Source organism: Monodelphis domestica, chromosome 3 (assembly GCF_027887165.1).
Source record: "Monodelphis domestica isolate mMonDom1 chromosome 3, mMonDom1.pri, whole genome shotgun sequence".
NCBI classification, from domain to species: domain Eukaryota; kingdom Metazoa; phylum Chordata; class Mammalia; order Didelphimorphia; family Didelphidae; genus Monodelphis; species Monodelphis domestica.
The window spans coordinates 33,168,162-33,190,435 of record NC_077229.1 but is presented as its reverse complement, the minus strand read 5'-3'; the positions used below and the strand labels follow the sequence as shown (position 1 = coordinate 33,190,435).

The 22,274-nt window shown below is 39.3% G+C and overlaps 1 protein-coding gene across 1 annotated transcript in view; it reads right to left on the bottom strand.

The window, feature by feature from the left end:
• TAOK3 (TAO kinase 3) overlaps window positions 1–19,836 on the bottom strand; it is a 234,314-nt gene extending 214,478 nt beyond the window's left edge. The window contains 1 exon segment of the mRNA XM_007490318.3: window positions 19,204–19,836. The gene's annotated coding sequence lies outside the window, so the exon portion shown is untranslated.
• Between the last annotated feature and the right edge of the window lie 2,438 nt (window positions 19,837–22,274).

The following is a 22,274-nucleotide window of genomic DNA, read 5'->3' as shown; positions in this document are numbered from 1 at the left end:
TCCTTTATAGTAGACGAGGGTCAAGGAAAGGGAAGCATGGCTGGAAGCAGATTAATAGAGTGACGTCTAGGTCATAGCCACTGGGAGAATCCTTTGGTAGGAGGGATAAAGTATTAGTGTAAGTCTAATTTTTTCCAAGTGGCCGTCCGACTTTCTCAACTTCTGCCAAATAGGTATGGTCACATCAGCCGGTGTGCTTGCATTTACAAGAAAGGTCACAGTCTAATGATGATGACAAGAGGAGCAATATTTATATAGGGCTTACTATGTGTGCCAGGCACTACGCTAATCATTTTACAATTCTATTATGTCATCTGATCTTCCCAACAACCCTGAGGATGGGTACTATTACAATCTTTACTTTATAGATGAGGGAACTGAGGCGAACAGGTTAAGTGACTTGCTCAAGGTCACACAGCAAGTAAGACTAAATTTGGCTCTAAGTCTAATCACAAAAAAATTAGAGGAACATAGAAAAAAATTTCCAATCACACCTATGGCTAGGAGAAAAGAGTCATGAGTAACAAGAGATAGAAAGGATCATAGCAGGCAAAAATGGTAGCTTGATTATATTAAAACTTACAAGTCTGTACAAATCCAATAAAACTAAGATTAAAAGGGAAATAATTAATTGGGGAAAATAAAATCTTTGCAGCAAGGTCTCTCATAAAGGTTTGTTTTCCAAGATATATAAGGACTGGATTCAAATTTACAAGAATAAGAACTATTCTCCCAAATGATAGATGGTCTAAAGATATGGGCAAATACTTCCCAAGGTGAAGATAGACAGCTAGAAGTATATGAGGAAAAATGCTCCAAACTACTACTCACTAGAAAAAGGCATGAAAGCAAGTCTAACATTCTACCTCGTTCTCATCAGGTCCGCAAAAATTGCAAAAAGGAGGGGGCAGCTGAGTAGCTCAGTGGATTGAGAGCCAGTCCTAGAGATGGGAGGTCCTAGGTTCAAATCTGACCTCAAACACTTCCTAGCTGTGTGATCCTGGGCAAGTCACTTGACCCCCATTGCCTAGCCCTTACCACTCTTCTGCCTTGGAGCCAATACATAGTATTGACTCCAAGATGGAAGGTAAGGGTTTTAAAAAAAGAAATAAACAAATGTGGGGGCAGCTAGATATCTCAGTGGGTTGAGAGCAAGCCCTAGAGATGGGAGGTCCTAGGTTCAAATCTGGCTTCAGACACTTCCCAGCTGGGTGACCCTGGGCAAGTCACTTGACCCCCATTGCCTAGCCCTTACCACTCTTTTGCCTTGGAGCCAATACATAGTATTGACTCCAAGATGGAAGGTGAGGGTTTAAAAAAAATTGCAAAAAGGAGAAACTGATCAGTGTTGGGGAGTCTGGTTGAGCTGTGAATGGTCCTAACTATGCTGGAAAGCAATTCAGAATCCTAACCAGAAAATTACTAAACAGTACATGCCCTTTGACCCAGCTATAAGACTGCTAGGCCTATGCCAAAAAAAAAAAGATTTCAAAAAAAGAAGAAAAGGCCCTTTATATACAAAAATATTTATAGTAGACCTTTCTGTGTGTGGTGAAAAACTGGAAACTCAAGGGCTGTTCACCATCTAAGGAATGTCTGAATAATTAATGTGGAGTGCTATTGTGCTATACGAAATGAGGAAATAGATGATTTCAAAGAGATACGGAAAGACTAAAATGAACTCTTACAGGGTGAAGTAAGCAGAACTAGGGGAACAATTTATACTTTAATATAACATATAAATGGACATTCTGAGGACTGGTATGAACCGCTGAAGAATGAAATGAGCAGAACCAAGAGAACAATTTCTACACTAACAGTAACACTGGAAAGTCAAACAGCTTTGAAAGCTGCAAGAACTATAATCAATGCAATAACGAGTCATGATTCCAAAGGACTAATGATTAAACATACTGCTCTGCTTCCTGACAAACCGGTGATATGTTTTGGGTGCAGAATCTCAAACACAGAATTGTAGAAAGCCCATCAGGGAGTTTATTTTGCCTGACTAGGCATATTTGTTACAAGGGCTGTTATCTTCTTCCTTTTTTTCAGTGGATGGAGGGGTAGGAGGAAAAGAAAATAGATTTCCGTTAATGAAAAAAAGAATTAAAAATAGGGAGGTTGAGGGGGATGTTCCATAGATATGGGATGTTACATGCACTTTCAGATGAGATCACTATTGTTTGTGTTGCTTAATTATTTTACTTTGTTACAAGAGACACAGAGTGGGGGCAATCTGCAGATGTTTATACTGTAAAAACTAAACACATCAATAAAGTAAAATAAAAACAAAAAACCCTCCTCCTAGAAGTGAGAAAAAAATAAATACAATGAAATCCTCCCTTTGCCTTTATAAGCCAGCATTCTGGCCTGCCACTACTTTGTATCCAGTGGACAGAAATGCATGGAAATTCATTCTCAATAATACTCAAGCAAGTACTTAGTGATTTGACATTTAATAGTCTCTAAATAGCATAATAGCATAATTAAGCTCTTCCTCCAGCCAGTTTAAAGAGGACTAAATAGTGGTTCCAGAAATCCAACTCCGATCTGACAAGCTTTCACAGGGGAGGGAATAACTGGGAAGAAATCTGGCCTAGAAATATGGAGGAAGACACAAAGACGTGATTTAGGCTCAGTACTTTTTATAGAAGTGTTGGTTCAGAGACAACTAGATAGCCCAGTGGATAGAATACCAGGCCTAGAGACTGAATGTTCTGGGTTCAAATCTGGCCTCAGATACTTCCTGGCTATGAGACCCCCAAATGCCTAGCCCTTACCACTTTTGTGCCTTGGAATTTGTATGTAGTATCAATTCCAAGACAGAAGGTAAAGATTTTTTAAAAAATTATTCAATTGAATCTTGAATAACTTTTGTGAGCAGAAGTAAATGATTTAGAAAAATCTGCTCTAGAACATGGGGCCTTACAGAGCCCATCGCATAGACTGTCAGACTTGCTCCATGTCCTCAGTCTTCATGGTGGACACATTAATCAATGGCTCCCCATTTTCTCTAGGGTAAAATTGAAACTGGTCAATCCTGGCATTGAAAGCCCTCCAAGCACTCCATCCTTTACCTTATTTCCTTCCCAAGTTTTTTATCGTATAAGTGATATGTGTCTTGAGTCACAACATGGGGAATAGGGAAATCCGTACTGCATGAAAACATTGTTATAACCCATATCTGGTTATTTATCCCTTCAGGGAAGGTGGGAGGAAGGGAGAGGGAGAACCTGAATTGTAAAATGTCAGAAAACAATTGTCAAAGCTTGTTTCCATGCGCCACCGAGAAAAAGAAAATTTAATTTAAAAAAAAGTAATGCTAAAATCAAGAGAACAGAGCTCTTCAAGTTCTGACCTCTCCTAGGATTCTAGCTTGATTTCATACTGGTCCCCTTCACTCCATACTCGGGCCAAATTCAAGCTCCTTCAGGGTTCGCCGTCTTCTGAACTCGATTCTCCCTCTAGCTTTGTGGGGCTTCCTACGAGCTGCCCAGCGCCTGCAGTGCTCACTCTAAGAAGCCTTGCCTTCCTACAAGGCTCAGCTGAGACATCACCTCTGACAAGACGCCTTCCCCGATCCCCCTGGTTGTTAATGCTTTCTATCTGCTCCCTCGAGTTATTTCTATAAAAAGTGCTTCATTTCGACTCCCCCAGACACCAGCAGAATATAAACTTCTTACAGGACTGAAGGAAATCAACACATAATTCAATATAATATAATGTAGTATGATATAAAGAGAGAAATATGCTAAATACTTTACAAGTATTATATCATTTGAGCCTCTTCCTTGGGAGATAGGGGCTATTATATCCCCATTTTACAGATGAAGAAACTGAGACAAATAGAGGTTAAGTGACTTACCCAGGCTTACAAAACTAGTGAGTGTCTGAGGTCAAATTTGAATTCTGGTCTTCTAGACTTTAGGCCCAGAGTTCTCTCTACTGACACTTTCATTTTTGTCTTTGAGTCCCTGGAACTTAGCACTATACCTAGTAAATAGGAGAGATACTGACAAGTAACTGAAAACAAAGCAGAATGTCTAATTATGACCATGATTACTCCACGATGCATCTAGTCCCAGACTTGAAGGCAGAAAGTCCTGAGTTCAAAACCTGCCTTGGAGGCTTAGTAGCTGCATTAGCCTAGACAAGTCCTTAACTCTTCTCATTTCTCTTTCCTCATCTGTAAAATGAGGGAGTTGAACTCAGTAGGCCCTTCTATCTCTAAATCTATGATCCTACACCCCTAAATCTCTTTTTTGGAAAGGAGAGGGCCTATAGGCATTATTCAACAAGCATTTAGTGAATAAATTATTTAATTAATTAAAACCCTTATGTTCTGTCTTAGAATCAATACTGTGTATTGGTTCTAAAGCAGAAGAGTGGTAAGGGCTAGGCAATGGGGGTCAAGTGACTTGCCCAGGGTCACACAGCTAGGGAGTGTCTGAGACCAGCTTAGAACCCAGGACCTCCCATCTCTCTACCCACTAAGCCATCATAGCTGCCCCTCAACAATCACTTATTAAGCTCCTGTTATGTGCCATGCACTGTACTAAGTGTCTGGGATACAGAATAGAATCAAAAGCAAGTCCCTCCTGAAGGGAGGGAGTTCACTGAAGATATTATCAGACTTGCTCCAAATACTGGGGTGCTCTTTTCTAGTCTTGGTGATAAAATCTAAAGCTCTGGGCATTGCAAAGGAAGAAAGAAAAATCTGAAAATAAGAAAGAAAAATCTGAAAATAAGGGCATTGCAAAGGAAGAAAGAAAAATCTAAAAATAAGACATACAACAAAAACAAAAAATATGAACCAATTTTTTTTAAAATTTTAGTAAATTAAATTGATTGAGGAACTTCTTTTTATTTCTCCAAGGAGCTAAAATCTCTAGATAAGAGATGCTGGGGGTGGGGCAGGGTATTGATTATGATATTTGAATGCCCACCACCAATAACACGAATCTTTCAAGAGGATATTGTTTAAAAATAATTAGCAGGGGGAAGCTGGGTAGCTCAGTGGATTGAGAGCCAGGCCTAGAGATGGGAGGTCCTAGGTTCAAATCTGGCCTCAGACCCTTCCCAGCTGTGTGACCCTGGGCAAGTCACTTGACCCCCATTGCCTAGCCCTGACCACTCTTCTGCCTTGGAGCCAATACACAGTATTGACTCCAAGATGGAAAGTAAGGGTTTAAAAAATAATAATAATAATTAGCAGAAGAAAGGCTTGGACTCAAACAGGCTCAAGTTCTATTCTATGTATGTGTCATAGTATGTTACTATAATATGTTAAAACTATTTTGAAGCCAATTTCCTCACTCTATATTTAAAAGCATATTTAAAGACATACTGCATAAGAGCAGAATTCTTGAATAATTAATTGGGACACAGAGATCAATATTTTCTTTTTTTCAAACTGCTTAACACAAGCAATTTATTCATTCCAAAGTAGCTCTGCAAAAGCTTCCTGGCAGTTAGTTTTAGTTTTTCATTTGTTTTTTAAACCCTTACCTTCTGTCTTAGAATCAATTCTAGATATTGGTTCCAAAGCAAAGGAGCGGTACGGAATAGACAATTGGGGTTACACAGGGTCATACAGCTAGGAAGTATCTGAGGCCATATTTGAACTCAAGATCTTGGGTTCTGTCTGAAGGCCTGGCTCTCAATCCATTGACCTGCCTAGATCTTCCATTTGCAGTTAGTTTTTAAATGGTGTAGCCAACCAGTGGATGGATGAAAGGCTGAGCACTGACTGTGTTCTAGGATCTGGATAGACAAAGCTAGAAACGAAACAGTCCCAACCTTGAAGAGCTGTTGTTTGGCTGGAAGGGATGCCAGGGCCCACAGTGGACATGTACAAGGCAGATACAAAGGAAGCTTGCATGGGAGGGAAAGTCCTGGAAGTTGGGAGGGTGAGACCAGGAAAGACCTTCGGTAGAAGGGGACATCTGTGCTGGGCCTTGAAGGAAGTGAGAGACTCCAAGAGGTGGAGGTAAGGATGTAGAGCATTCCAGGCATGGGATAGGATCTGGGCAAAGGCCCAGAGGTGGGGAAGTCATGTGTGAAGAGGTCAGTATGGTTTTACTGTAAAATGCATGGAAGAGAGTAACGTGTATAGGAGAGGTAGGACGGGGCTGGGTAAATGAAGGGTTTTAAATGCCAAAACAGACATAACAGAGGCATAGCTTAGTTAGACAGGAAACATTATTTAAGATAGTTGAGTGTAAGGTTAAGGAGGCTTGTCTGACAGGCAAGAAGAAGCTGCAAAGAAAGCAGTTAGATTTGGGGGTTTTTATTTAGATAATTTTAGTATAAGGTTAAGAGATTTCCTATCCTAGTTCTAACTCCTGTTCCTATTCCACCTCTCCTGATAATAAATAAGGTTTGTATCAAACTGCAGCAGGACATTTATCAACCACCTGCACAATAGTTTAACCCCCTAACAACCATCTACAAAATAGGTTTAATATAACACCTTTAGATTATGAATAACAAACAGCTTTGATTTCCATATAACAGTTGGAACCACTGAAATATACTGAATGGTGGTAGGATGTGTCTTGATCAGACATACACTTTAGGGGGGAAAACCCACTTTAGGGAGTTTTGTGGATAAGAGGTGTGAGTCAAGAAGGCCAATGAGGAAGCTCCTGAAATAAAGGTGATGAAGGGACCTAAACTATGGAGGGGGCCATGGAGTAGAGAGATGTAAAATTTAAATTAATATCCAATAACTCCAAGTATTATATTTTATAAGGTTAGAAGTGAGTAGAAGAAATAAAAGAACAAAAGTAAAAGCCGGAGTAAAGCCTACTTTCCCAGCCACAATTGGGAAAAGAGAGCGAGGGGCAGGGTCCCCCAAAATTTTATCTCCAAAAACATAAAGATTTAAAATGAGAACGAAAGTGGGATGCTGGGAGAAAGATGCTGGGGTTCAAATTCTAATTATATGGGAGAAAAGCTGTCAAGAACTCTCTGGGGTGAGTAGAGGCTACTCTTGAGGTTCTCTAGTGGTATGACTGCAAGAATGGACTCAGGAAGATCTGAATTCAAATCTGACCTTAGATACTTCCTAGCTGTGTGATCCTGGACCAGATACTTCAACTTGTTTACCTTGGCTTCCTCGACAGTAAAAGGAAGACAATAACAGCACCCATGTCCCAAAGTGTGTGGTAAGGATCAGAGGAGATATTGGTGACATGCATGACACACAGTAAGTATTTAATAAAGGCTTATGCCCTTCCTCTTCTCCGGTGCCTCAGACAGGAACAGGGCAGGGCTGTCCCTGGGTGGGTTTGTCCTTTTTTGAACCTGCTGGGGTTGAGATGCCTAAAGAACATCCCACCTGGAGTGGTCCAATGGGCACTTGGTGATGATATGGGGCTGGAGGTCAGGGGAGAGACATGGGAGTCATTTGCATAAAGGTAATTGAACCCCAGAGAGCAGATGAGGTCATTGAGTGAAAGAATGCAGAAAGAGAAAGAGGGCCTGGGAGATAGTCCTGGGTAGGGGTGTGACCTGGCTGATGAATCAGCTAAGGAAGAAAAGGAGCGGTCAGACAGGAAGAGGAACCAAGAGGGAGGCCAGAGAGGAGAATAGCCAGGAAGAAAGGGTGTTCACAGAGTCCAAGGCTATAGAATGATGAAGATTCAGATGAAAATGCCATTAGATTTTTTTTTTAAGCCCTCACGTTCTGCTTTAGAATCAATCCTGTGTATTGGTCCCCAGGCAGAAGAATGGCAAGGGCTAGGCACTGGGGGTTAAGTGACTTGCACAGGGTCACACAGCTAGGGAGTATCTGAAGTTAGATTGTAATCTGGGACCTCCAGTCTCTTGGCCTGGCTCATTCCACCGAGCTACCCAGCTGCCTCCAAAATGCCATGAGATTTTGAAACTAAGAAGTCATTGGGGGTAGAGAGAGATGAAGGGGAGAGGATTAGGAGGCTCAGCAAATAGAGAACCAGGACAGGAGACAGGAGGTCCTGGGTTCATATTTGACCTCAGACACTTCCTGGCTGTGGAACCCTCCTTTGGCAAATCACTTAACCTCAGTTGCCTGGCTCTTCCTGCTCTTCTGCTTTGGAACCAATAATTAATCTTCATTCTAAGACAGAAGGGAAGGGTCCTTAAAACAAAATAAAACTTTTTAAAAGTGGGGCAGCTAGATGACTCAGTGGATTGAGAGCCAGGTCTGGAGACAGGATGTCCAGGGTTCAAATCAAATTTCGGAGACTTCCTAGTGGTGTGATCCTGGGCAAGTCACTTAACCTCAATTGTCTACCTCTTTCCACTCTGAAACTCAGTATCTATTCTAAGACAGAAGATAAGGGTTTAAAACACAAACAGACAAACAAAGGAGTCAGTTGGGAACTTTGGAGAAAACAATTTCAGTTCAGTCATTAGATGGCAAACCATCCTGCAGAGGTCTGAAAATTGAATGGGATGTTGGAAAATTACTCTCTGTTCTCATACAAAATAGAACGGAGACTAGGCCAAAATAGAAAGAGTTACAGTTTGGTTCATTCAAAGAAGAACTTTCCAATAAATAGAAATGATAGAAACAGGAACAAATGAACTCCATTATGACAAGTGTGAGTTCCCCATCAGTTCAATAAATGACGTTAAATGACCTCAAATATTCTTTCTAAGACTAAGCTTCTATAATCCCGCATTCACTTAGAATTTAGAAGACACGTATTTTAGTCTATATGGATGTGATTTATTATTAATATTATTACATGAAAATAATATGACCTGAGATGCCTAATTAAAATTTAGGTCCCTTAAGAAGTTCTACTAGTTAACAATTTGATTTGGGGGAATTGGAGGGGGAAGATGCTAATTTATTTATATATATATAAATAAAATGTACATATACAAATATATATGAAAAACCCTAATTGAGACTTCTCACAATTTCACATTGAATTTCTAATCAATCATGCAGATTCGAAGGTCTATCATAATAAATAAATATCACCTAATAGTTACATTGCAGATAGCATGGAAGTACTCCCAATGTAGTATTTTATACATTTAAATCCAATTCTGATACTGTCCTCAAAGCACAAAAAACACACACCCCTTTTCCAGACTCAGAAAGGTTAAGCAATTCTCCTAAGGTCACATGGAAAGCTTGAGACATAACCAGGAATAGAAACCAGGCCTTCTGTAATCTTAATTTAATGGTTTTCTCCATTAGGCCCATTTTAAAAGTATGGGACACTTGTAGGGACACGGTGGGCAAGGAGGAAAGATGCTCTGAGTGGAGAAACTTGCTCATGGTAGCACTGCCATAACACTGGATAATAACAAAAAAGGGGGATGTGGATTTTTTCTTTTGCTTCCATCTAGAAATTGTAGACAGACAAAAACCAAAGTCTTCTCTCAAATCTGAACATTTCCTTTCCAACTATTCATCTTTTATATAATATAAACTATATTTAAAATGTTTACAATTTAAATGTTTTTTCATTTTCATCATTGGTATCCTGCAGACCCAAATGCATGGTATTTGAGGAAGAAGGAAATCTGGGTGGGAATGACTGCAATAAATATCCAAATGGAAATCTCCCAGTCTGTATTTTTAGCTTTGATGTACATCGCCTCTACTAATCCAGGCAGAATGCCTAGGAAATAGTCGGTGTTTAATAAATGTTTATTGGCTGGCTGTAAGATGCTTGCATGTTACTACCAAGTCTTTGATCACCATGGCACCTACCACTGTGCCTTGTGCATAGTGATTGTCCAATAAATATTTGATCCAATAAATGAATCTTTACAGTCATAATTACATTCTAAGACACTTCAGACACTTAGCTAAAATGATAGAAGGTAGAGCATCATTCATGGTTCTCCTTTAGAGAAAAGGTGACAAGTTATAGGAAACCAAAACCATCTCCCAACAAAAAAACCATGGCCAGATGGCTGATGTTCACATTTGAATGGTTGCTACACTCAGGCCAACTTGGGTTCCATTCATAGCATTCTATTTCCTACCTTTGTATAAGTTGCCCTCCATGCTTGGAAGGCTCTCCCTAGTCAACTCTGCCTCTAAGATTACCTATGTTTCCCCCTTATGGTTCAGCATACATACCACTATATAAGAAGACTCTTGGGGCAGCTAAGTCGCTCAATAGATAGGAGAACTAGGCCTGGAGATGGGAAGTCCTGGGTTCAAATCTGACCTCAGACACTTCCTAGCTGTGTGATCCTGGATAAGTCACTTAGCCCCCATTGCCTGGCCCTTAATGCTCTTCTACCTTAAACCCAATATTTAGTATGACTCTAAGACAGAGAAGGGAAGTGTTTAAAAAAGAAGATTCTGTTCTAGATTTTCTCCATTGCTTTGGTTCTTCTTACACTCAAATGGCTTTGCAAACATTTTTCTAATTACTTCTATACGTTGTTACTCCCTTAGTAGAGGGCAAGCTCCGTGAGTACAGGGCCCATTTTATTTTTGTCTGGACTTCTAGAACTTATCATTGTCAGGTGCTTTAAGATTCTTGTTGAATTGAAGAAAGATAAAAAGAGTCCAAGAAAGTCTTTTATAGATTTGCTTTCAAATAAAGAAAAGGAAATCTACATTAGCCTTACTTCTAATCTTCAGAGTCTTACAGTCACTAAGATTGTCAGTTGTATAGAAGGTGCTGCCTTTCATCATCACTAAGAGGAGTGGCTCCCATTGGGGAGTTCCTTAAAGCATTGAAATCACAGGTCCAGCTCTAAGTCCACTGGAAATGGCTCGATTTGGAGATAGCCTCACCTACCTGGAAATAGAACTCAACAATCCTTTCCCAAATTGGAGAACATTAAGGGTTACTTCAGACCATTAGAATTGTTGACTCTGGCTACTGATAAGCAGGACAAACAAACTCCTGCCCATGTTTTCATTCTCCATCCCTGACTTATAATGGAGTAAGTTAGTGTTAAGCTAGGAATTATAAAGAATATAAAATAGAGGACCAGCTCTGGGGAAGAAAATACAGAGACAGGAAACATCAGAGTAGAATTCAAGACAAATTGTAATTAAATTAAAAACCAATTATGTGGTATAACACTCCGAGTTTAACCAGTCCAGAGGAGAAAGTGAGAGTAAGGAATTCTAGGGTAGTTAAGGAAGACTTCATGAAGGAAATGGGATTTATGATCCTTGAAGTATACACAGGATCTACAAAGGCAGGGAAGGGGACAGCTGGGTGGCTCAGTGTATTGAAAGTCAGGCCTAGAGACGGGAGGTCCTAGGTTCAAATCTGGCCTCAGACACTTCCTAGCTGTGTGACCTTGGGCAAGTCACTTGACCCCCATTGCCTAGCCCTTGCCACTCTTCTCTCGGAGTCAAGAGGAAAGGTAAGGGTTTAAAAAAAAAGTGAGGGAAGAGAGATGAGAGGAAGTAACAATGTGAGCAAAGAAATGGAAGTTGTGGATTACAGAATCATAGATTGAGAGCTGAAAAGTTCCTCAGAGGGTCTCAAATCTAACTTTCTCATTTTATAGATAAGAAACCAATATCCAGAGAATTAATTGACTTGCTAAGATTAGACAGCAAATTAAGTATCGTGGAATTTGAACCCAGGTCTTCTTCATTCCAATTTGAGTATTCTATCCATTACACTAGTCTGTCTCAGCTGAAAAGAACATTTGTGGAACAAGAAGGAGATGAGTCTGACAGAGAAGATGGTGCACTACTGAGAGATAATGGAAAATGAAGTTAGGTAGGGAGGGTGGAGCCAGCTTATGGAAGGCCTTCAAGGAGGCAGGAAGTTGAGAATTAATGCAGTTAGCAAAAACAAACAAACAAACAAAAAAAACCCAAGAAGGCACCCCAAATTCTTCATAATAATTTTGATATGGAGGGTGTTTGAGCAAGGTCAATTGGGTAGTGGTACGTGGGCTAGATGGGAGGAGAAGGTACAGAGAGCATCTAGAAGAAGAGTGGTGGGAGGAAGGAAGGTGAAGTCATAGATAGCTTGGGAGAGATAATAAGAAGGAAATGGTGAAAGGACTTGGGAGCTGATTAAGAGTCTATAAGTTGGAAAAGTCTATAGGAATGGGAATAGTTCATGATGACTGACTCAATGGTACCTCTGGGTACCAGTTCAACTGTAGGGTAGCAGTTCAACTGAAAGAGATCCATTGTGGTACAGTAGAAAAAAATTAGGTTTGGGGTGAGCACTCCAATTCTTCCCATTGCTTTTTTTTTAAACCCTTACTTCCATCTTTGAATCAATAGCATATATTTGTTCCAAGGCAGAAGAGTGGTAAGGGCTAGGCAATGGGGGTTAAGTGACTTGCCCAGGGCCACACAGCTGGGAAATGTCTGAGGTCAGATTTGAACCCTTATCTCTTATATAGCTTTGTAAACAAGTCCCTGGAACTCCTAGATTCAGTTTCTTCAATAAAATAAGAGGATTGGACTTGATAATTATTTTATTTTATTTTATTTTAAACCCTTACCTTCCATCTTGGAATCAATACTGTGTATTGGCTAGAAGGCAGAAGAGCTAGAAAGGCTAGGCAATGGGGGTTAAGTGACTTGCCCAAGGTCACACAGCTGGGAAGTGTCTGAGGCCACATTTGAACCTAGGACTTCCCATCTCTAGTCTTGACTCTCAATCCACTGAGCCACCCAGCTGCCCCCTGGACTTGCTAATTATTAAGATTCCTTTCAGCTCTAAATCTGAGGAACTCTGAGCTGGAGGATCGTTTTAACTTTCATGCCATTCTTGGAGTCTGTACCTCACTGTTAGCTGTGTAACAAGTTGCAAGCCACATTTGTATCACTGAAAAGGTTGTAGGAAATGCACTTGCTTTTTCTAGATTTTTACAGCTTGAGGAATCATAGAGATCATCTAATGCAATGTTCTTATTTGACATCTGAGGAAATTGAGAGGTTCTGTGACTTGCCCAGCAGGGTCCCAGAGCATGATTCAGTACCAGAGACAGGAATTGAATTCAAAGTGCTGCATTCTAGTTCTAGTTCAGTGCCAGAAAACTCAGCATTTGCTTCCCTCCCCCAATTTAGGCAGGGCTTGTTTGACCCATTCCAAGATCCAACTACTCATTTAAACATAGGTGGGCCACTTTCCATGGGCAGGTAAGCTGCAACCTGAAGACTGAGCAACCTCCAGAGGGACTTTAATAGTGAAAACAGAGAAGGTGCCTCCTCTTTCTTGCTGCCAGCCTAGTATATATTTCCCCTCACCTCCTTATACTCAGCAAAAAGGGTTACCTGATCTGTGAGATCTTGGGAGATACCCCTAGTTTTAAGTCAGGAAAGTAGCTTGCTAGTGACCCACTTCAGAGGAAAAATAGATAGCTACCATTGAAATGAATTAAAAAGATCAATGTGGAAAATACAGACCATCTCTATACCACACAGAAAATAGCTTACTGGCCTTTGTTTAGCTGCCAAATGAAGGAATCTTTTTTTTTTTTAATGAAAAAGATCAATTTCTAAAATGAAACTGGATGACTGCTGGTCCTTCCAACTGATTCATTCCTTAAAGGATGAGCAAAATTTCCTTTAAACAAACTATCACCCATTTCCGTTTCCATCCCCCCTCCATTACCATTCCAGCATCTTTTCTAGGATAAAAGGAAATATAGAAATGCAAATGAGATCCAAGGATAATCACTCTCTTTCTGGAATCATTCTCTCATAGGATTGTGAATGACTATGTACAAAAAGATGTGAGACAAGAACCAAAAAGACCAGGAACAATATTTAAGGACTCTGTTTCTCTGGTGTGGTTATTCTGTTCAGCAGTGCTGATCACAGAGCCTACAAGGCTTAGGAGAAACACTAACCACAAAATTCCTCACTTTGAGGACAGTCTGGTGGTGAGCTTATCCATATAAAGCTAAACAGCTTCACAGATATAAGACATATAGGTTATCTCTGGATCTATATCTTATTGTTTAACATTTATAATAGTATTCTAAGGTTTGCAAAATGCTTTCCAGACTTCATCTCATTTGATCCTCATAACAGGCCTGGGAAGTAGGTGTTATTATCCTCATTTGACAGATGAGGAAACTGAGGCTGAGAGGGAAAGTGACTTTCCCAGAGTCTCACAGGCACTAAATATCAAGGCAGGACTTGAACTCAAGTATTCCTGGCTCTGATCCTGTGTTCTATACAGTGGTGCCGTGATACACAAGCACCTTAAGGATCAAGAAATTTGAGATACCAGCCATCACTATTGAGATTTTTTGCTTTAAGTCACAAGTGGGTATTTGAATCACAAGCTTGCACCCATGGGAGGAGCCTGAGGTAGATGAGGGAATCAGTACAAGCAAGATTAAAGAAATGTTGAAAAATTAAAGAGTTTATTAAAAAGATACACCCAGAAAATGTTGCAACACGTCGTGCATTGGAGCTGTGTGAAGACACTTGTTTCACACATTATCGAAACATTCTGAAAGGGAGGAAACAAACTTCCATGGAAAGGTTTTTGTTGAAATGGCTTCTAAGTAAAATTGAGGAAAGTGTGGCAAGACAGCCAAAATTCAGTGAAGAAAATGATGATAATTAAGTAAAGTAAAAAATAGCAATTAAGTTTAGCAATAAAGTTGCATATCATAAGTAATGCGTACGGTCAATTTTGCATTTAAATGTAGCATTACGTGTGTAGAGAATAAGTTATACTAAATGATAGTGCATGAAATGAAAACCTTCTCTGCCAGCATCTTTGCTTGTCCTTGAAGGTAAATAACATTTCATAAGCAAGTTTATTTCTTTACATTCTTTCTTATCTATAAACATATTTATTTGTTATTTATAAAGTACAGTTTCATATTTAAAAGCATATAAAACAAAAAATTCATGTAGTTTTTGGGGGCCAGAAAGGATTAATTGCATTTCCATTCATTTAAATGGGGAAGTTTGATTCCCCACACGAGCAAATTGAGTTAGGAGCTTGGCCATGGAACGAATCAGACTCAAGTGACAAGGTCCCGTTGTACACGGTACCACCTAACTGCCTGTCTGAAGCCTCTCTAGCTTACAATCTGTTGGCAAAGACAATCCAGGACCAGTCAATCAAAGATTGATTCCATACCTCCCATGTTCCCGGCACACAGAGAGTAAGTAGAGTCCCAGTGGGAAGGGGCCATCTTCCTAGAGGCCTCTCTTCTAGAAAGGGACAAGACCTGATGCTGCTGTGAGTTAAAGGGGGCTTTGTGCCTCCCACATATACTATAGTTGCCAGTCTTCCTATGATCTCTCTTTCTCAGTGCTTATGGGCATTGGTGGCATTTAAAAAAGGCATACCCTTGAAATTATAATACAAAAGAGTCTAGACTAATTGGGTTGTCTGGGGTTCAACAGTAGAAAATAAATACACTGATGACCATATTCTAATTTCTACTCAATGGAAGTCTGTGCTATAAAAACTGTAACTTTAGTGGAAAAACCAACCAATTAATTACAACAAGCATTTTTTTAAACCTGTATCTTTTGTCTTCGAATCAATAGGATATATCAGTTTGAAGGCAGAAGAGCGGTAAGGGCTAGGCAATGGGGGTTAAGTGACTTGCCCAGGGTCATACAGCCAGGAAATATCTGAGGTCAGATTTGACTCCAGGCCTGGCTCCTTATCCACTGAGCCATCTCGATGTCCCACAATGAGCATTTATTAAGCACTCACTCTGGGCCAGGCAATGACCAGAGAGGGCTTTGTGACCTTGAAATAGAAACCATTGCCTCTAGGTCTCTTCTTATCAAATATAATCACAAGAACTGAAATTTCTAATAATAACTACATGCTGTAATTCCCTCTTCGAGTATCTGGGCAGAAATACTGTATTTCCTCCATCAAACTTCCTTTTATGTTGCGACACCAAGAAGCTCACTTTCAACCTGAAACCAGAACAATCCAGAACCAGCCATTTGTCTCTAGGAACATAACAGGCAAGATTTATACAAATGAAGCATGATGACTCCCCTTCCTATTTAAAATACTTTAATTGGTGAACAAGGGGATTTGTCTAATTGGCTTAGGCAACACGTCTAGTCTACACTGACATATGGCCTCTAAAATGAGTAAAGATTTAGGCTAATCTCATTCCTGCTAATATAGCCAATAAGATCTTTGAGGACCAGATAGATGTGCTTGATCCCAGCTGACCTGGGGAGTATTGGACAATGATTGTGCAAAACTTTGTCATTCTTGGGTATCAGTGAGCTCTTCTGTGAACTGGCCCATGGGTTAATGACAGATATTTGGGAAAATAAATCAATCCATCATTTTTTAAACCCTCACCTTCCATCTTGGAATCAATACTGTGTATTGGCTCCACGGCAGAAGAGCAGTAAGGGCTGGGCAATGGGGGTTAAGTGACTTGCCCAGGGTCACACAGCTAGGAAATGTCTGAGGCCAGATTTGAACCCAGGAGCTCCCATCTTTAGGCCTGGCTCTCCATCCACTGAGCTATCCAGCTTCCCCCATTACATACTGATTCTAAGGCAGAACAATTAGGACTAGGCAAAGGAGGTTAAGTGGTTTGTCCAGGGTCACACAGAAAGGAAGTGTCTAAGTCTAGATTTGAATCCAGGACTCAACTCATCTTCAAGGGAAAGAAGCACCCAATTTGGGCAAGGAAACTCTAACCTTTCCTATCAATAGGGCCTTTCCCTCTCCTGTTCCTTCAGTCACCCTAGAAGCCAACAAAAATGGTTACATCTGGGAAGTCCCTCTGCACTGCAAAAATGTCAAGAGTGAGTCTCTCCATAAACAGCTTCTTACCAAACTTCCAGTTAGCTCTATGCTGGTAATAGAAAACTGAAAGAGATATTCAGGCGACAGATGCCTCTCATCTGTGAATTGAGTGCTTCAGCTAATTTCTGTTTTTAAAAGTCTTTCACAAACCTCAAAGAGATATACATAGAGACTGTGAGAAAGAGGAAAACAGTGAGAAGACATCACATCTCAAAGATAGAAATATGAAAGCGTTTGAACTTCCTCTCTCTATACCCTTGGAACGAAACCCACAAATCAGTAATGTCAGTTGTAAATGTCTCTTGTGCTTCACACTGCTACCATGTGAAGCCCCCCAAATGGGGAGGTCCGCTCACCAGCTATTTCTATTAGCAAATGCTCTTGTTCCAACAGTCAAATGAAATAAATAGGTACAAGAAATAAGGAGGGCTTTTTTTTTTTCCCAAAGCTTGGAAAATATTTTGGGGGTTTCCTATTTAACATTCACGCTATAAAAACCAAATTGAAAAACCTTGACTTTTCTGCCTAATTCTCTATCACTGTGCCCATTGAGTTGGTATCATAAATTCTTATTTTCTCTTTATCCTGTATATAGCTTGTTTGTATATAGACAGTTGCATGTTGTCTCTCTCATTAAACTCCTTGAGAGTAGGGACTATCTTTTTTGCTTTTCTTTGTATCTTCATCAATTAGCACAGTGTCTGGCATATAGAAGACCCTTAACAAATGTTTATTGATGTGATCTTTTATTTATTTATTTATTTACTTTTTGGGAGGCAAACAGGGTTAAGTGATTTTCCCTGGGTCACACAGCTAGTAAGTGACTGAAGCTGAATTTGAACTTGGGGCTTCCTGATTGCAAGCCAAGCACTGAATTCCCTGCTCTGACTGTTTACTTTTTGCTGGGATATTTGGTACTGGATCTATGATTTTATTGGCGGAGAAAATCCCCAGATGAGAAATCTCCCTCCATTAATGGAGGTTAGTGCCTTTGCTATAACTTACAGTCCTATAGAGAGAATAACCTAGAGATTCATCCATTATGTGGGACTTGATCCCAAGTTTTCCCAGCTTTGAGGCCACTTCTTTATCCACTATGCTAAGTGATATTAGTGAATTAAAAAAAAAAACAACTAAACAAAACATGTTACAAAGGTTATGCTTTGCTAAGTAAATGTGACCTCTTGTTTCTATCATAGGCTTAAATTTCTATCCCTGTCACCAAATTTGTTATTACTTTAGACAAATCACTCCTCCCTTTTTTTTTTTTGGCTCAATAACCCTTTCTATAAAAGAAATACAATCCAATGAACCACAAAATATTTTGTAGGTTATTCGGGATGAACAATGTGCCATATTGGTTAAGGTAATAGAGAAATGTTATGACCCAGCTTTGCTCGATCAGTGGGTTTTGAAATCCTCTCATCCAAAATGTCAAACATAAGTCCAAATATTTTCCAAAAGCATAAACTGGTCTTTTTGCAGCAACATCCTTTAACACACTGAAAATGTTGTTTTAACCTTTTCCGATGGAATCCTGAAGTTCAATTTATGACACACAATTTACTCCTTTTATACAAATAAAACAAGAATGGGCAGAAATCAAATTGTACAAAAGGAAAAAGTCGTACCAGGTTTAAGAAGAGCAAAGAAATATGAGGAACATATAAATGCAAATAATTATTCACAACAGACTTTGAAGCTCGGGGCATAGCCATCTAGAAACTCAATCAATGGGCTGAATTGCTCCTATGCAGTAGTAATATGAAGACATGACTCATCCCTCGATCAGATAGGAAGTCTTAAACAGAAAACTTAAAAGAGCCACTTACTTAAGATCGTTCCACATACGTAAGTTCTTTCTTAATCCAAAGGATGACAGACACCAGAATTCCCAATATTTAGCTAATTCGGCCAATAAAATCTACCCAGAACTACTTTTTCAGAAAGAAGTTGGTGGAGAAGGGAGTGTCTTCTTCATGAATGCAGTATAAAACCTGACTCAGTTTTGAGCTGCAAGAATGAACACATGCTACCAGCATCTTCACCCAGAGAAAGGAAGTTATTACAATTACTTCGTTTTCCGAATGAGTGTCAAAGCGACTACTTCCTGGTCATGCGGGACTAAACAAATGCATCTGAAAATTAGAAGTCTTAAAATTTAAGCATCCTAGAAAGGGCCATCCCCCAGGTCATTAAAATGCTATTATTTATCTTCACCTCATTTCTCCAGCTTGTTTGAAGAAAGTGGAAATCTCTCTACTGAAGAAAATTTGCCAAATGTTCTTAGTGTTGAAAGTGACCTAGATCAGGGCCACGGCAATGGAAACACTGGTTATAATATCTTATCACTATGGGTAAATATATTAATTAGATTAAAAAAAAGAACTTCATTCCCACCGAATACTAACATGAAAGGGCTAAAGGAAGAAATATTAGAAAAGAGAGGGAGAAATTAGACTGAAAGGATAACTTAACTCACCAGTTCTTTGGCACTGAAAGGAATTAAAATAACCGCTCTCCTGGACCACTTGTCAGATTGTTCAATGATTCCTCATTAAAAATAAAAAAATAAAAAACACAACAACCTAAATCCCCAGACAAAAGAGAACCGGACTACTCCGCTAGGAACTCTTCTATAACCCTTATAAGGAACTACTGATAAAAACAGCACCCACTGAGAGCTCATTTCTATCAGCATAGCAAGCTTAAGTATTTCCTGTAACCACTCCTATTGGTTCTTACAGGTGCAAGTGCCTATGGGCGTCTTATCTTGCCTTTCCTAAACCAACCAACTTAAGGAGATTTAAGGCTGACCCAAGCCAATACATTTTTCTTAAGGGCTAGGAAGTATTTGCTTCAAATTGTAGTAGCATAGAATTACTTTAATAAATACCGTCAGCCAAACAAAAAACCAAAACTCCCTTCTCACAGTGGCCCCCAAAGCCCTCAAGTTACTATATGCCAACAACAGAATGCCTAGTTAATCTAAACGCTGGAAAATATCCTTCCCAGAAGTCATTACTCTTTGTAAAATGCCTTGATGCTAATGTGTTGTTTTGGAAATAAAAAGGCCTTCCCTAAATAGATATTAAGATATATAAATATACATGTATAAATATATAAAACATGTATAACCTAATAATAATAATAATTTTATTTTTAATAATTTAATTAATATTTTATTTTGGGGAGAGGAAGGAGAGAATTTGGATTGCAAAATATCAGAAAAAATGCTAAAAACTTTCTATATGTAATTGGGAATAGAAAATATTTTTAAATATTTTAAATATTAAATAGGAAAAAAGAAATATATATATATGAATTCAAAGATCTAAGTGTAGAGCTCACCATTAGAATGTACTAAAAGGTCAGCATCAGGGGCATTCTACTGAAACTTTTCATTTATACTCAAACTGAAAATTCGGATTCCTTTCCAGCATATAACATGTCAAATCAGAATTCTCTCTGTTTAATCCCCCCCCCCAAAAAAAAGACCATATGTGCTGCAGGGGCATATGTTCCATCAGGGAAAAGGGAAAACATCTCACCATGAGTCACATGTGACTAAGTTTTTAGAATTCTGGCTTAGAAACATTTGAAACACAACAGATAGGAAGCCCCGAATTAATGTCAGAAGTTTTATCTGCCCATTTTCAGAGTCAATATCAGTGACTTGTTAAAAATATGTTGGGGGGGGGGCAGCTGGGTGGCTCAGTGGATTGAGAGTCAGACCCAGAGCTAGATCCTGGGTTCAAATCTGGCCTCAGATACTTCCTAGCTGTGTGACCCTGGGCAAGTCACTTAACTCCCATTGCCAAGTCCTTACCACTCTTCTACCTTTGAATCTTAGAATCAATACACATTGATTCTAAGACGGAAGATAAGGATTTTAAAAAATGTCATTAGGGAGCACTATAACCTATTCCCATTTTTATTTTAGCTTCACTAATAACTAATTTATGAGTTGTGCCAATTAGTTTTTATTTGAATCTATCCTAATGAATACTACTTTCTTCCCCTTAGTCAATTTATGATAACCTGAGAATCAGGAGGGATTGGGTGAAGTTGGTTATCCAGCTTAAGCACTATCCGAAAGATGAATTCTCTTTACGGTAACGATCAACCATTCAGCATTAAACACTTAGGTGCAAAGGATACAGACAAAAATGGAACAGTCCTGCCCTCAAGGAGCTTATAGCATTATCTTTCCAGGATTATTTAGCTGGAAGGATCCTTCAAGATCATCCAATTCTATCTCTGTTTCTTTACATAGGAAGATACCAAAGTCCAAAGAAGTTAAATATACCCAAGTTCTCAGAGGTATAGTGAGGCACTAAGTCAAGATTTGAAACCAGGGCCCATGATTCATTATATCATGCTAGATGTCAAATGTGGCATTTGGCTTTCTCTTAGAGCAGCAGGAAAGAATCAAAGGTCTCTAGGTCAATACCTCTTTTTACAGATAAGAAAATGAGAGCGAAGAGCAAAATGAGGTGCCCGAGGTAACAAAGGTAGTACAGATAGCAAGTGGCCAAATCAATACTGTTATTGAATCCAGAACTTCTGACTCTGTATGGAGGGCTCTACCCTCTGCTTCTAGAAGATGCCAGGGGAAGGCATCAAAAGTGGATGTGAATAACCAACATCCCATAAAACAAAAATGAAGTAAATTCAAATACTGATGAAAGGGAAAAAAAAAGTAAACCCAGTAAGACAAGTACGCCAATAAACCACATTCTTGCCTAGATGTTGGTTTTCAATTTATTTGACAGAAAAAGGTTCATTTTTATCCAGTAATTAAGTTTTTAAAAAAGGTCATTCACTCTGCTGCAGAATATCTGATCATTTTGTTTTTGCTAATAATTGATAGCTATAAGTTATTATGACCAAAGAAGAAATCTTGTTGGGAAAGATTTGAGTCAAGAGTCTTGGGCTCTAGGTCAAGTGGGCAACTACTTCCTGCTAGAAAGGCAAAACTTAGCCCAGGAGATCTAGGCTTCCAGTGTCCCTCCTCTACAAGGAAAATAGACTCCCAAGCTTGAAAATTCAGAAGCAATGCCCTTCCTCTAAAAACACCACCCAACTAAGTCAACAAAAACAAATTCCAAACACTCAAGGAACCAAAGGTCATTCTAGGGAAAACTGTTTTGATTATTACTTCAAGCTCATTGCCCAAATAAAGATAAATCTTCAGTAATGTTCATATTTCAACCAGCAGATGAGTAGTCCATGTTAACCTTTACTCTCAACTCAAAGATTGGGCTTTTAATAATTACCAAAACAATAAGCATGAGAGAAGCTAGATGGCTCATTGGATTAAGAACCAGGCCTAAAGATGGGAGGTCCTGGGTTCAAATATGGTCTCAGATACTTCTAAGCTAGGTGACCCTGGGCAAGTCATCTAACTCCTACTGCCTAGCCTTTACTGCTCTTCTGCCTTGGAACACATACAGAGTATTGATTCTAAAATAGAAGTTAAGGGTTAAAAAAAAAAGGGCATAATTAAATACTGTTTGTAGGACCAGCAAAAGGACACCAAGAAGTTATCTT